At 37.8% G+C, this 14,883-nt stretch overlaps 1 protein-coding gene across 2 annotated transcripts in view; it reads right to left on the bottom strand.

Moving 5' to 3' along the window:
• LOC139727328 (uncharacterized) overlaps positions 1-14,883 on the bottom strand; it is an 88,569-nt gene that overhangs the window by 29,609 nt on the left and 44,077 nt on the right. The gene's annotated exons all lie outside the window — the stretch shown is intronic.

Below are 14,883 nucleotides of genomic sequence, written 5' to 3'. Positions count from 1 at the left end.
TCCAGACATTGTCTACATTTTGCTGTGTCATCAAAACAAGGCCAATGTAAACAAAAGTAACAGCATTAACTCTATCAGGTCTTTGAAGAAGGGAACTATAAATATGAAACCAAGGTAGTCCAATGTTGTTATGATACTTTGTTGGGGGGGGGGGGGGGAGCAAATGAGGGCAACAGGCAGAGGAGGTTCATCTTTTAAATAGCATTCCCATGAATATATATATATACATGAGGAAAGCGACTTCTCTTTTTTTTTGAGAGAGAGAGAGAATATATGGTAATCTATTCCTGTCAATTAAAATCTATTGAAATCAAATCAATAAAAGAAATGTCAGATGGAATGAGAACGATCTTCTATAGGAGGAAGACAGGGGATTGAGGGGAAGATGCATAAATCCTGATGTAGCTTGCAACAGGAACAAACAAATCAATTCCATCTCCCAGCGGCACGAAAAGGACTCATGTAGAAGAGGAATCGGGCAGCTGCAAACCAACAAAAAAACAAAACAAAAACAAAACAAAAACGAAATAAAAAACCAAAATAAGAGCATTGGTGTTTCATGTCATTCTGAACTATAAAGAAAGTTTGTTTGTTTATTTTTTTACCCCTGGAAAAAAAGGGGAGTTGTTGCATGACTTTTCACACTGGTCTTATAAAAATTATGCTCCCAAGCTTTTGGGGGGTAGAAATGGTTTCTGCAGTATTATGTTCTGCACTTCCACCACAAAGAACACAACATGCACACAACCTCGTGCCCCCCCCCCCCCCAAAAAAAAAAAAAAGAAAAGGAAGGGAAAAAAATGAATAAAAGGCAGGGAATTTCAATGGCTAGTAACCCTGAGATTTTTCCACACTCACATTTGTTGGGTTTTTTTCCCGCCAGTACAAATGGCAGATTTGTAAAAAGGAGAAGATAGTGGGAGAAAACAGTTTTTTCCCCATCAAAATTGGGGCTTTCCCAATGTTTAAAGTTGACATGAACTGTGTGCCACGGTGTAAATCCCCTGTGTGCCACAGTATTCTGAGACTACAATGCATGGGTGCTTTCTGAAAAAAAAATCAAAGCCACATAGCTTTCCATAGAAGTGTTTTTGCTATAAATGCACAGCAAAGTTGCAAAGAAAATTGCATGCTTTACTCTAATGCAAATACTATGACAAAGAGCTGTATAGAAACTATGATGCTTTTAATATACTGTGGTACCTCGGGATTCATTGATCGGTTTGTCCATGATTGTCTACTTGAGCAAAATATGCAATGTTGACAAGCTGTTGACTGATTTGGGAGAACATGGCACACACAGAATTCACTGCAAGAGTAAGCAAGAAGGAAATATGTGACCAGCCAAAACAAACAGATCCTAAAGCTTCTGACAGCTGAGCCAAGAAAATCAAGTTTGAAGTCGGATCATGATAATCAGTCAAAACAATCAGATTTCTGTTATTGCCATAATTTTGTCGTCTAATGTATCATCTATAATCATCTGCCAAAATTTTGAAACAAAACAATCAGTGGAAAGGCAAGAAATTAGCATTTTTCTGGGCCATGATTTCTCGAATTTCAACGGAACAGAAACGTGTCCGAAGATTTGGATTTAGCACTGCAGCTAGACTCCACCCCTAGCGACGAAATCTTATTGGTCAGTGCATAGCATTGTGGTCACTGATTGGTCGTGCGTAGGCCGCTGGCGATATGCTTGAATGAACATAGCAGAGGTTGCAAGGAGCTATACCTTATTGTTCAAGAGATGAAAACTGTCTTGTCTCCCCTTGATCATGATAGCGTCAGCAGGAAAATTTGAGGGCAGTTTTCTCGAAATACTAATTTCCTAAACCACTCGATACGTGCTAATAAAATCATAGATATCTCCGCAACAGAATACATTTATGAGTCATGTTATATATGAAATCAAAGTGGGAGAGTATATGAATAATGTCATGTCATTTTCAGAAAATCGTCCACCCCCAACTTTCGGATCCTTTAGTTGTAGCGGGTCACATATGATGAGAGAGCTTTCATGGAACTCTTATCTATTACAGACACTGAAAGAATATTCTTCTTAATTGACTTTAATAACCAATATGTTACTCATATAGAAACATAACTGTTGACAGTACTTTATTTGCAATGCCAACCTCACCTGATCATTTAGTTTGTGTAAGTATAAAGAAATATACCGCATTCCTTCCCCTCGATTTGTAAGTTTCAATCGCTCACTCACAATGAATGTGTATAGTTATTATCTCTCAACTAAATATGTTCATAACCAAAAGTTATCCCACTGCTCCATAGCAAATTGAACTTTTGTTCAACTATCAATAACCTCATTGTCAACAAAAAGGTGGACTATGAGCTAGATCACAACCCCGCCAAATAAGCCTGGCAAATCCAATCTTTGTTTAGTATCTATTCAAAACAGATCAGAGCAAATGGCACGCCCGGCAAATCTGGTTTCTATTCGGAATTTACTTCCTTTTTCAACCATAACCCACCCTAGTCAGCACTTGACGCAACAGATTTGATAATCCTTTGATGCATATATTATAGGACACTACTTTAGGTTGTGTACAGATTGTGGAGCAGTGTTAATGTGTCACATTTATTATTCTCCTATATATGCAAGATAAATCATCAAATCTTTATGAATACCACTGTCCAATGTTCATTTTTCTTAACAACACTTGTGTCCTAATCACACAAAGCACTTTAATCATCAAACCCAGTGCTCCATACATGTTTATTAACAGTAGCTGATAATCTAGAGACCATTTACATGGTAGACATTGTACTAAATTAACGCCTTCATAACTGTTCTATTCACAGCACATCCAGTTGTTCACGATTTATAAACAATATTGCTCTAATTAATTTGATGGAATTATGGACATGGAATGAAAATCCTCTCCATACTCAAAAAGACTTATAAATTCAGTAACAAATGAAAAAAAAAAGTGAGAACATTTTCTAGAGATCAGAATCTGTATAAGCTGTTATTTTTGCGTACAAATATTTTCACAAATGAGGAGGTCACAGACATTTATGTGAGATGATGTTTTCGCAAATTGACACCAACACTTACGTAAATGCACTATCAACCTAGCACCTGGCAACATTTGCGCATGTTGCTAAAGTGGCAATCAAACTGTGATTTGCGAAGGTTGCAAAAATTAAACCCTCATGTAAATAACAGCTTATACAGCACAGAGTATACACACAATGACACATGCACATACATTCACTTTAAATCTGTAATGATTTCAATGCTACTGTATGTTATCAAGTCATTTTGAGTGCATAGGGACATTTATATGCATTATGTGTTACGTGCTATATCAAGCACTGTTTATTATCATTATTTATATTTAGACCCATCAGGGCACTTTTCACAGAAGAAACTGCTAAAAAATCTAGATACCTGCATCCAATCATCTGATTATTGACTCAAGAGTGGCTAATAATGCATCAGGCTATTCTAACTGAACGGCTCCATTAACCCATTACTTCCCAAGATGCAGTGGACCAAGTGCTGAATCTATGTGGACTTCATAATCTGGCAGGGAATGAGTTATGGATCTCCTTTTATCCTAATAAGACTACTAAACTATTCTAGTTGTCGATACAAAATCTGATAGCCTCATCTTGTCAGACAGCCTCCATCCACAAGGCATTCTCCAATTTAACCCTTTAAGTACTGCAATGAGTTACTTTTGCTGCAGACATAAAAAAATTGTATCACTAAATTGGCAACATGGAATTCTACAACATATCTGGTTTTGACACCAGAGAAAGGTTAGATGGAACTGACTGAATTCATTAAATATGTACAAAATTAAGTAAAGTAAGATAATGCCAATTTTATACAGAATAGGAATGGTCACCTTTTAAATTATGTTGCCAATTTTAGGATCTGGTACAAGTGATGAAATTTTGAGGCATTTTATAATTCTGTAACCAAAATATAATACTAACTGGTATCACCAAATCACTGCTCACATGAAAGACAAGTGCTGTTTCTGTTTTTCTTTCGAAAGCACTAGCAATTTATGAAAAAAAAAATTTGTTGGCCTTAAATCACAAAAATATAATTGCTGGCACTAAATGAGTAAAGAATGGCATATGTACCTCCATGTAATCTTCATAGTAAAGGTTTACATCAGTGACATACAAGTCAAAGTATAAGGTGATTCTTTATCTACAGACACTCTTGCAGATTTCTTTGCATTTGCTTTTCACTTTTCGAAGATGTTAATAGAGAAAAAGTGTAACTGGAAAGGGCTTTTTACACTTGTAAATTTTTGCTTAGCCCGGGACCAACGGTGGGGCTAAGGGGGGGCCTTAGCCCCACCGTTGGTACGGGACTATCCTTAGCCCACTTTCTGTTTACACTCGTTTTTGCCAAAGTGGGCTAGCCCCACCGATAGTACGGTACTATCTGGCCCTGCAAAATAGCAGGGGTTAGCACCGCAATTGCGGTGCTAGCACCGCAATTGCGGTGCTAAGCAAGTGAGTGTAAACAGAACGAAAAAATAATCCTGGGCTAAGCGACGGAGACGAAGTCCGACCCTCACTGACCAATCAGAAACGAGGTAATCAAGTGCTGCCGGTGCGTGCGTGTACGTGTACAGTACACAGCGTAATTATGAATATTCATGTGGTTTGGAAAGTCTGGGGCTAAGAAATACAAGTGTAAAAAGGTCAGTTTTCTCCTTAGCCCCGGACAAGAGATAGTACGGGACTAATTGGCGAGTGTAAAAAGCTGAAAAAATTGGTACGGGACTAACGATAGTCCTGGGTCAGAGAAAGTCCGGGGTTAAGAAACACAAGTGTAAAAAGCCCTTAAGTGTACCGACTTTCTTGCACGGCACTGACAGTATCCTACAGTTCAGTGTCGATTTGACTCACAGGGTGACTCTACCAGCAAAGATTTATGGTGCCATGTGCCACCATTTTTCATACACTGACCTTCAGGTGATCTGCATTGCCATGGCAACAAGAACAAAAGAAAAAGGAAGAATAAACAAGGATGCATTCAAGCTATCATATGTCTGCTGCCAATTGCCTGAAAGCGATGTGACATCATGTCAGGCTTTCACAATGTCTTTTAAGCTCGGGTTATTAAAGAACACTATATCCAAATAGAATGGAAGAATAAAGAATTTTGTGATACTGGAAATAAAATCTGAATTGAAATGAATTAAAAAAAGAATGTTCATATCTTATAAAAGTTGTCATCGATGGTCTTTTCTTATTAAAGAATTATACATCTTTGAGATGTTTACAAGGCATTGACAGTTTCAAGTTGTGTTTGATACCAGAATCTTCAAAGGAAAAGTCTATGATGTATAAAGATTAGTTCAGAAGACTGCTAAAGAAAGTGAGAGATCAAGAAGTAGATGTAGATTGAGAGACATTCTGTAAATATGATGACTAAAAGAGAGCTGTGATGCTGGGAAAATTGATACTGAATGCATCCTTCTTTTATTTTTACATGAATTTATAAATTTTACAAATGTTGCATTTGAGTTGATATTGCACAGCCATACACATTAAAGGGACTGTACAGTTCTGGTCGAGGTGAGGATTTAGCTTTTAACGTTTTGCGAGATATTCAGAAACCATTCTATGAGATGTCAAAGAGCATGCAATTCTAAGGGGAATCAAAAGTTTATTTGATGAAAATCGGTTTTGAAATGGCTGAGATATCCAAAAACAAGGTGGAACAAAGAGATCCTAATAAAAGGCATGGCCTGTCGCCTTTTATTATCATCACTTTTTTTTGGATATCTCAGCCATTTGAAAACCAATTTTCATCAAATAAACATTGAATCCTTCTTAAAAGTACATGCTTTTTCATATTTCATAAGAGGTTTCTCATTATCTCACTTAGGAATGTTATAAACCTGAATCCCTACCTCAACCACTACTATACAGTCCCTTTATGCTGCTGCATAGCTACAGCAATATACTCTGAAATGAAGTCCACATGTTGACCAAAAAAAAAAGTGAAAAGGGGATGTACAAATACCAACATATGTTCAAGTTTTTAATTTAGAAGAAATATATATCCAAAGTTATGAGCATGTACCGTGTATCATAACTTTCTCTCATTTTTCACATAAATTATGTGATATTTGGTTGCTTTTCTGGCCTTTTTTCATTTCAAAATACACTCAGTTCATTTGCACTGACCTTAGGAAGCTTAACACATTAGTTTTTTTTTTTTTTTAAAGATGCAGCTCATCAAAGCAAGTCAGAGGAATATATCACTTCTTGACAATAAAATGACTGGCCCATTATTGCCAATGAAAATGTCACCTCTAAATCATGGCGACAAGACTTGCCCCAAACATGATAGTGAAGATTATTCAGAGGTGATATAATCAAAGGCTTGAGTGAATTAAAACAGTCCTTGACGGTATGCACAATACCACTCATGATTACCACGCTATCAAAACAAAGAATCAAACCAGGTATTGTGTAATAACAGGATACTACGTGTACACCAGTAGGTCATAGCCATTAAAAAAAAATAACAAGTGTAGTACAGTGGACTTTGATTGCAGTGCATTGTTCACCTATAAGGCCAAGTAAAAAAAGAAAGTAGTTTCTCGTCCGGGTTTTTTGAGCAAGGCGATGAGGGAGGTCCTTACTATTTGATATCTTACTATTTTTTCGAGGATTGTCAAAATGAAAGTAATATGTGTTTCTCGTCCGGTAATTCTGAGAAAGGTAACGAGAGAGGGCTTTACTATTTTCTATATCCAATTTATGAAATGAAATATCACTGGTAGCTGTGTTATGAGAGACCAGGTCCCAAGTGAATGTCTTAATTGCCTGCACTCTGTGCATTTTCAAACAAATAGATATATGTACCATACTTGAAATGAAACTTCATGCATGCAGAAATACATTTGCTTTTTCTTTCCACTACAGATGTCGAAGGGAAACTGGCCATCTTAATACTGGTATTTAGTGCTGTAATGGCATTTCTGATACCAGTGTACTTGCAATTCTGATGTAGGGTATTGTGCTATTAATTGGAACAGGTATAAAACATGTCTTTCAACAAATGTACGACTAAAATAAATTCCATGATATTCAAAACACTGCTTTATTTATCATTTGTGTTTGTGACTTTTTGTGTCCACACAGCTGGTATGTATCTGCATTTCTTCACAGTATTGTAGCACATTCAACTGGAAACTGGCTTGTACAATTGCAGATGGATGTCAAAATGATACTGATATGGCATTTTAGCATTAAACATTTAAAGATATTTCTTCATGTTCTAAAAAGACATTTGATAATCACTCATCATTTGGATGATGAATGATTGTATACCAAAACTACATATTATGTAGTAAAACATGTACCTGTGAAGGTAAGTCACATTCTCCCTTCATTTCTTCCATGGCCATCATTACAGTGCTACCAAGAAGCAGCAGTGATATAAACCACTTATCATTTGAGTGATGCACAATTTTATACCAAATCTGCGTATATTGCTGTTTATGCATGACAAGTATACCAATTTAACTACACTGTGACTGTATTCATTCAGTCATATCAAGGGTATGGAAAAAACACGTTTTTTAACATAAAATAGTGACCCATGCATCACTTGTTGAACCTATGAATCCCACCATTATCTCTGGAAATGCATAGCATTATTTTTGCCTTTGAACACAACACAAACTTACTGAGTTAGATCTTTTCTCATATGAAAACTTATTCGCTCAAGGATTTAAAATGCCGCAGACAGTACTCCCAATTGTCAACCCTGTGAAACAACCACCTGATTTCCTTTTTACTGAAAGACAGAATACGAACCAGTTGAATACTATATTCACTATCTAAAGCCGTTCGCTGTGCACATGTGCGCTTGAGATTGGTTCTCTCCACGATTTTTTATTTTTCCAGCTCCAGAACGCATGCTATGCTGGCTGGCTGGTCTCCTCTACTACAGTGAAACCCCGTTATAATGAGTTCGGTTATAACGAGGAACCGCTTATAACGAGGTGATCGCGTCGGTCCTGTTTTCCTTTGCGTGTAAATGGCAGAACGAATCGGTCACGAGTTCGGTTATAACGAGATTCCGGTTATAACGAGGACAATTTCGCTAAATCATGATAAAGAAAAACATAAACAATTTGATCGGATATAACGAGGTTCCATTTCTTGACCAAATTGCCGCTTTCAAACACGCGACAAATGAAACATTGGAAACCGAAATCTCGCTATCCACGCATTTTCCCGTTTTGCAGAGAACGGTTCCTTCCATGTTTTCTTCTTAATCACGCGATAAGACACAGGAACACCTTCCGATGTCCCTACTAAATTATTAAACATAATCATTCGATTTTCTTTTTCGCGAGAAACGCGTGCGTGATAATATGAAGTCAGACCACAGCGCAACGAGATAAAAATAGATAACGCATTCAAAAACTTTTCATGTAGCGACAATAAAATTGTGACCAAAAAATGGACAATTGGAATGCGTGTGCAACTCATCATTATATCCTTTCCAATTTTAGTTCCGACTTCCAGTTCTTTTGCTGGTTTTGAGCAAATATGAGTTTGGATGATTAAAGCCGAAATAATACAAGAGACCCGCGGGTCTAGCGCTCACCTGAGTATCGCAAGTTCACCTTTCACGCAGTCACTAACCTAAATTATTCACAGCTCTACCAAAATTTGACCAGGCATTCTCAAGTAGAAGATGAAAATGTACAATAAAGGCCCAATTTTTTTTAAGATTCCTTAATTTGGGGGGATTGGGGCCCCCTGGGGCCCTCTGGGTGGGGCATGGTGCCCATTTTGATAAATTGAGATCCTGACCCCGTAGGGATGCTACCTGCCAAGTTTGACAAAAATCCATCATGAGGTTTTCAGGAAGAAGATGAAAATGTACAATTCAGGCCCCCATTTGGACCCTTCCAACCACCCCCCCCCCCCCCTACCCAAGAGGGGCACCCCTGGATCTCCTATGAACAAACTTGAAACTACAGTCATTAATGTACTCACTCATAGTATTATCTCAGCTCTATAACTTCTGATTCTAGAGAAGATTTATAAAGATTCCTTCATTTGGGGGGTTTGGGACCCCTGGGGGCCCCCTGGGTGGGGCATGGTGCCCATTTTAACAAATTGAGATCCTAACCCCCTAGGGATGCTACCTGCCAAGTTTGGTGAAAATGGGTCATGGGGTTCTCAAGAAGACGATAAAAATGTACAATTTAGGCCCCATTAGGACCCCTCCTCACCCCCTCCCCTGGGTCCCAAGGGGGGCACCCCTGATTCTGCCATGAACAAACTTGAAACTACAGTCATCAATGTACTAACTCATAGTATTAACTAAGCACTATCACTTCTGGTTCTAGAGAAGAAGATTTTTGCAGAATCCTTAATTTTGGGGGGCTTGGGCCCCCTGAGGGCCCCCTGGGTGGGGCATGGTGCCCATTTTAACAAATTGAGTTCCTAACCCCCTAGGGATGCTACCTGCCAAGTTTGGTGAAAATGGGTCATGGGGTTCTCAAGAAGAAGATGAAAATGTACAATTTAGGCCCTATTAGAACCCTTTCCCACCCCCCTCCCCTGGGTCCCAAGGGGGGCACCCCTGATTCTGCCATGAACAAACTTGAAACTACAGTCATCAATGTACTAACTCATAGTATTAACTTAGCTCTATCACTTCTGGTTCTAGAGAAGAAGATTTTTACAGATTCCTTAATTTTGGGGGGTTTGGGCCCACCTGGGGGCCCCCTGGGGGCCCCCTGGGTGGGGCATGGTGCCCATTTTAACAAATTGAGTTCCTAACCCCCTAGGGATGCTACCTGCCAAGTTTGATGAAAATCGGTCTTGGGGTTTTCAAGAAGAAGATGAAAATGTAAAAAGTTTACGCACGACGCACGACGGACGACGGACGACGGACGACGGACGACGCACGACGCACGACGCACGACGGACGCCGGACGAAGGGCGATCGCAATAGCTCACTTGAGCCTTTGGCTCAGGTGAGCTAAAAATCATCGCCCCGATCCCGCCGGGTGACAGTAGCGTTAAAATGGTTGAGTAACGCATGTTAACCTATACTTAATCGGTGTTCAGAAAAAGAAGCAAACGCATTTATTAGTTTGAATAGATCTGGATTTGTTCATTGCATTTAACAAATGATAATTTAAATATGAGTGTGTATGATCAAAGCAGAAATAATTAGTGAATTAATCATCGCGATCCTGCCGGCTGACAGTAGAGTAAAAATAGTTGAATAACGCATGTTATGCTACTTAATCGGTGCTCGAAAAAAAAAAAACGCATGTATTAGTTTGAATAGATCTGGATTTGTTCATTATCATTTAACGAATGATAATTTAAATATGAGTGTGTATGATTAAAGCCGAAATAATTAATGAAATCATCGCGATCTCGCCGGGTGACAGTAGCGTAAAAATTGTTGAATAACGCATGTTAACCTACTTAATCGGTGCTCGGAAATAGAACAAACGCATTCAACAGTTCAAGAACGGATGTACAAAACGCGAAGAGATTTTCGGAAGAAAATAAAATGCATTTTTAATCCCTTCAAGCGCAACGATCATACATTGTATAAAATTACAGCCAAATGATTCATAAAATTATCGAATTCCCGCTGGGCACCAACAGCGTAAAATACCTCGCAAGTTAGCGGTAAACAACGCACGTATGTTACTCTGAAATCATCGCGATCTCGCCAGGTGACAGTAGCGTAAAAAAAGTTGAATGACGCATGTTAACCTAAATAAAAAAAAGAAACAAACGCATTTATTAGTTTGAATAGATCTGGTACAGATTTGCGTAAACAGGATGACAACCTCCCACATTCAATCCTGTAGCATATTTTCAAGAACGGTCGTACAAAACGCGAAGAGATTTTCGGAAGAAAATAAAGAACGCATTTTTAATCCATTTGGGCGCAACAATCACACATTGTACATGTGTACAAGATTACAGCCGAAATGATTCATGAAATCATCGCATTCCCGCTGGGCACCAACAGCGTAAAAATACCTAGCAAGTTACGGTAAACAAGGCGTGTATGTACTCAATATATTTGCCCCCATATTTGCGCTGGTGTTTAGAAAAAGCTTAACAAACAAGAATTACAATAAAGAATTAACTTTTCATTTCAGCCTCTATTTCTTCGTCTAATTCACAAATAATCTCCCTTTATTCTCTCAATAATAACGCTCAATAATTGTGTAATAACAACGCAAAGGATATGTTTAAGTTTCATTGATGGGTATATGACGTCATGCTTATGTTTTTCTTTGTTTTTGATGAGTATGGTTATAACGAGGTACCGGTTATAACGAGGTAATATCGCCGGTCCCACGGACCTCGTTATAACGGGGTTTGTGGTTACATTGCGCAATCGATCTAGCAGCACATGAAGCGGGCAATAGCACGAGAGAAATGTACAAAAGGTGCTCAACGTCCTGTCTGCATCACGACGTACCGAGTGCGCTGTACATCACAGCCCAGGCCCGCCCGCCCGCGATCCAACTACAGTTCTACTGCTTCGTGGGTCATTCCGTCATTCCTTCTTGCCGAGCTCGCAGTGTGAAATGCATGCGTTATTACATATACGCACTATACTACAGAAGCTACAGCTGTACTACAGAAAAGTACTATGGGCTTTATATTTAAGTAGAGGACGCAAGGCGTAATTAGAAATGAGACATCACGATTGGTAGGTGAATTGTCGATTTTTTTTTTTTCGGTGGCCGAAAAAATAGTAAATATAAAAAAAGTCGATGCGGCAACTGAAAATCGATGCGGGCGGGGAGCGGGCTGGGACGAGAATTATGAATTTCTTGGTATTTTCAGCGCCATTTTGAAAATAGTAAATAGTAAAAAAATCGATGCGGCGGCCAAAATCGATGTGCGCGAGGACGAGAAACTGGTTTCTTTTTTTACTTGGCCTAATATATGGTCGGTATAAACACGCGATACTTCCTCAATTTTAAAAAAGCAGGAAACTTGCAAAGTGTGTTTTTTTCACAGATTTTTTTTTTCCCTTGTGGTAGGGGTGGGGGTGGGGGTGCTTTATGCACTAGATAAGATTTTTCTCTAGTTTCATTTTTGTGTGCTCATACAGCAGTATGTGCAGTATACAAGCTACAGCTATGGTTCCAAAAGCAGGGCTGCACACTAACCCATTTTTTCTACTGGTCCAACCTGTCTGTTGGACCAGTATGTACCCAGTTTTTTAAATTTTTTACTGGTCCATTCCTGAAAAAGTGACTGGTCCGACAGTGATTTTTACTGGTTCTGGATCGACCATCAGACAAGTGCCAGTGTGCAGCATTGCCACAAGACAGTGACTCACAAGAACAAATCACCAAATAATGTGGATTCAACACAAACACTAGCTGTCATTCAGGATCATAATGTCTTTTTACATATAATCAATCATAAAAGTGTCTCTGGGTAATTAACTTGACTTCAATGCATAACATACCTTTAAAGGTTGAAACCCAACACTCACAGCACTGTCTCAGTCATACATACTTGTACATAATGAATCTTATTGATCTACTGCGAGCAAAAATGGATTAAAAGTCCAAAACAAAGCTCTACCCTTCATCTAGCATTCACAACACTGTGATTGGCTGCTGAGATCTGTTATGTTGTCATCACTACGAAAAATACATAAATCCTTTCTGTGCAACAGACTTTGGGAAGTGTGTATGACACCGTGGAGTTTTCTGTGTCATCAAGTGCTCAAAGCGTACAAAGGGTTAAATCAACATATAATATATATATATATACATACATATATATACTATATATATATATATATATATATATATATATATATATATATATACTATATATATATACATATGTTATTTTCAACTGATGAACGAGTTACAACCAACAACAAAAACAACAACAATAACAACAACAACAACAACATCATCAACAACAAAATCGTGCAATATTACTTTCACTTTGTGCCACACATTTCATGTTCAGGATTAAGTTTATGCCATGCGGTTGAATGAAGCAGTGCTGCAATAAAGCATCTCTCCCATGTGCTACAAAGCAACAGTCATTAACCCATTACAAATTAGATACAGTACTTCTGTTTCAAATGGCATCACCAATTCAGAAATATCCTATTCATAATTTCATCACTGATAATTTTTCACAAGACCTAAACAGTCTGCATGTCGAACAACTGTTCATGAGCTGATTTCGTGCAGCATTGCGGTGGCGAAGTTGGAAGAGTACATTATTGCCGAAGCTTTTCAAGGTTGGTGTATAAAAACCACAAAAACACCTCCGGTACATCCGCAATGAGGGCAATATTCAATTTTAAAAAAAAGCCTCACTATCTTTGCATTAACTTAAGCCAATAGAGTAGTGTTCACAAGAAGCACACATATTCTTATTTAAAGAGAAAAGTTTTGGAACTGCAAATTTTCACATGTTTTCTCAAATCAGTGACATTGGTCCAAAACCACACATGTACTTATCAGATGGTATCACTTTACTTTATCCTGTAATAACATGTCACATTAAATAAAATTTGTAATTCAAGACGACTATTTTTCTTCTTCTTTTGCTCATTATCACCTTCCATTATTTAATCACTTTATATCATTATCACAGTTTTTTTCCTTGCTTTTTAATACGTCATTTCGATTATAAATAAATCTGATGATTATCAAAAAGAACACTTAATCATTTCAACTCATATTACAGATGAGTCCCACATGCATATTATACAACAGAGTACATCCATACTTGAAGTTTTAAATGCACATATTAAGTTTAATAGATAATATTTGAAACAAAGTTGACTTTTAATAGCGTATCAATTACTGTATCATTTATAAGTTATTTTTCAGCCATAACAACATCACTTATCAAATTCTTGATTCTCCACTTCCTTGTAATATGCACTTTCCCACGCACCATCTCACTCAATAAACCGCTTATCCACGTTCCAAAGCTATTGCCAATTTAAGGATAATGCTCTAGACTCCACAAAACACTCAACAGCCAATCAAATTCAATATTTTGTTCAGAAACATTGCTCAAGGATGAACATCTATAGACAGTTAGTATCGAAGACCAGCTTCGCTACTGATTCAAAGTTTTTGAACTTTTTGCCCCACTATTGTAAAGTCATGCATTAATCACTACCAAAAGAGACTGCCTTCGATACACAACATGTATGTGAAGTTGTCATGACTCGATGCTCAAGAACCATGGCGAGGGCAGGAGTTATGGCTGGTCTCCCTGGAAGAATTAAAGGGAAACTGAACTCAAATGTTCTAGCTGAATGTAATTAGAAGAGTAAAGTAAACACACCTGTATAATAAAAACAGCACATGTTCCATCAAACAAACACAAAAACAACAACCAAACAGGGTCATGGTATTCATAAAGTCTGTCACATTTTTGTGAAATACTTTAATTACTTTCAATCACTAAATCCAAATAAGACAAGGCAATGTTGCTATTATCATAATTCTCCTATTAAATTTTTTTTTATACTAGAGGTATTACACAAATATTTTTGTCCGTAATTCAGAAATAAGGCCTACATCCCTCCTCCCTTTATGAAATAATTGCTTATAAATGTCTACAACAATATGATGTAAAGGATGAAATTTCCCAATCACACCAACAAGGGAAATTTAGTCAAGGTTCTCATACAAGTGTATGGGAGACTTGTGAAGGAATGACACAGTATCTCATCTAATTTTCATATGGATTGTTAAAGATATCACTTTTTTTTCCCAGAAACTTGCCACATTTTAATACCTAACAACTTTATGATTTCATACCTGCTTTTCGAAAACTTCTAAATTCTGTCTGACTTACTGTATA

The sequence above is a fragment of the Diadema antillarum genome, unplaced genomic scaffold (assembly GCF_040938485.1).
Source record: "Diadema antillarum isolate AM-2024a unplaced genomic scaffold, OU_Dant_1.0 seq00000126_RagTag, whole genome shotgun sequence".
NCBI lineage: Eukaryota > Metazoa > Echinodermata > Echinoidea > Diadematoida > Diadematidae > Diadema > Diadema antillarum.
This window is presented reverse-complemented; position numbering and strand designations above follow the sequence as displayed.